Consider the following 2,385-nt stretch of genomic DNA (forward strand, 5'->3'; position numbering starts at 1 on the left):
TGTAATGCTTATGCAGAATGAAACCAATGTTACTTATTGATGTGTTACGCACACATACAACTAGAAACAGAATAGCACAGGTGCTCATTCTAAATGGAATATAGTAACACAGTAAAAATGCAACTATACCATGGAAATAAGTAGCATGAACAGCACTACCCTGCATTTTCAATAATGGTGACTTACTGTAACACAAACGTGAGTCTGTATCAGTCATCTTAATCATAATGGCTTTCAGAAGCATCAAGTTTCCAGTAGATAAACTACTATTCTATGGAGGTCAGTACATCTTTTGAAAGTTTCACATTTGTAAAACCTGGATAAGGCTACAGCTATCTTGAAGTGTGAACAAGATACAGGTCAGAGGGTAGGATCCCAGCCATGTAAGGAAGAGATAGACAGGTCCTCGTGCAGCATATGCTCGCTGGCTCCTGAAAGCTTCACGTGCATAATAGAGTTGCCAAAGAAGTGAAACGGAGAGGTGAGCTAAGTTTCCATGATTTGACTTTTAAACCTCAGGAATAGTATGGTCTATCAGGGTTTTCATAATGTTTGGTGCCATCCTCTTAATAATATGTTCAGAAATGAAAGCAGGCATGATAGATAGTAACTACAGTCCCAGATGCTGTAGTATGTCTGCAATTTGAGAGTCCTTCAATCCAATGACATTCTGTCCATTGACTTCACAGATGTTATGTTCTGTGAGAAGAACATTTCTGGCAGCAGAACTGTCTTTCACTATGGATGTTATTTTCCCATTTTTAAAGATAAAACCAACATGCCCTGTGCTGTCCTTATGCATGGTAATAGTCCATTCAAAAGGCCTGTCACGGACGGTCATGGTGATCTTCTCCCCAGATGCCTGTTTAAGCACTTTGTGTGCCTCTAGCCAGCACAATTGTCACCATTGATCTGGAACACCTGATCCCCAAATCTCAGGCCAACCAGAGGATGGAGAATTTGCCTGGACTAGCTGTACAAATACACCATTATCTATTGACTTAAGCCAGAGGCCAATTTTCCCATCTTGATCCTTACACAAAATAACTTCACGAATCCCTTGCTTAATTTCTGTTTTTCGAATCCCAGTATCATTTCCAGTTAGAGGAGCCACCATATAGTTCATACTTGAAGGTCTTTTTACCAGCTGCCCCTGCATCGGTGCTCTAGGGGCCATGGCCATGTTTGTACATATTTCTTCTTCACTTAAACTTAGACCCATGTATTGTGAGAGCTCTGGATATGGTTTAGGGTATAGATTTCCATCTTGTGTGATGGGAGCAGATGCTTCTGATAAAATTTCTGGATTGGCAGGGTTTGCAGAAAAGGCAGCCTGTGCCTGAATTACTTTGTCTACTTTCAGGTCTTCAAGAGATGGATACAGAGACATTTTGTCAGAAATTTCCGAGGCCGCAGGCACCCCCTCGTGACCGCTTCTTCAGTGTCCGGGAATAGCAAGACTATGGTTTTCAATATGGATTACATCCCAATATCAGAAACCAAAAATCCTTACCACTGGACCAATAGGCAACATCATGATAGATGGAAAGAAGACTGAATTGCCAGTGGTTTCATTTTACTTGGATCCACAATCAACATCCATGGTAACAGTAGTCAAGAAATCAAAAGATTTCTTTCATTGGGCACATCTGCTGTCAAAGACCTCTACAAAGTGCTAAAGAACAAGGATGGCAGTTGAAAGATCAAAGACCACCTGATCTAATCCATGGTATTTTCAATGTTCTTATGCATCTGAAAGTTGGACAATGAGTAAGGATGACAGAAAAACAATCAATGGCTTTGAATTGTGATGCTGGAGAAAAGAACTAAAGATCCCATAGACTGCCAAAATGACAGGCAAATCTGTTTGGGAGGAAGTACAATTGAGAGTAGTCCTTAGAGGTAGAGTTGGTTGAAATGTTGTCCCATAGACTTTGGCCATGTTGTCAGCAAGGACTAGAGCTTGGAAAAAGCTCTAGCTCAGAAAGGTGACAGTGGCTGGGGTGGGGTCAGAGAAAGTGAGTTAGACCATCAACTAGATAAATTAACATAATGACTATGACAATGAGTTTGGGCCTATCAGAAATGTTGAGAATGGTACAAGATAGGACAGAATTCATATCTGTTGTTCACAGAGTCCATGCGAGAGATAATAAAATGGACAGCACCTAACAGACAACCAACCACCACCACTGTATGGCTATTAGTAGGGAGGAAGCAATTGGGGTCTCAACTCAGGCATTGTAAATGGGGATGGAATATGCTATCTGGCAAATACTAAACATATTCACCAATTTTGTAACAGACAAGAGAGCAATAAGAAATTAACTTTTAAAATACCCTGAAGTAGGTTGAAAATAACACTTCTTTAATAATATTTTTAAA

The 2,385-nt window shown here is 40.3% G+C and overlaps 1 pseudogene; it reads right to left on the reverse strand.

Moving 5' to 3' along the window:
* Positions 1-508: 508 nt before the first annotated feature.
* Positions 509-1,390, reverse strand: LOC102869523 (annotated as a pseudogene).
* Between the last annotated feature and the right edge of the window lie 995 nt (positions 1,391-2,385).

Source organism: Elephantulus edwardii, unplaced genomic scaffold, assembly GCF_000299155.1.
Source record: "Elephantulus edwardii isolate Elephantulus edwardi_28Jun2011 unplaced genomic scaffold, EleEdw1.0 scaffold00209, whole genome shotgun sequence".
Lineage (NCBI taxonomy): Eukaryota > Metazoa > Chordata > Mammalia > Macroscelidea > Macroscelididae > Elephantulus > Elephantulus edwardii.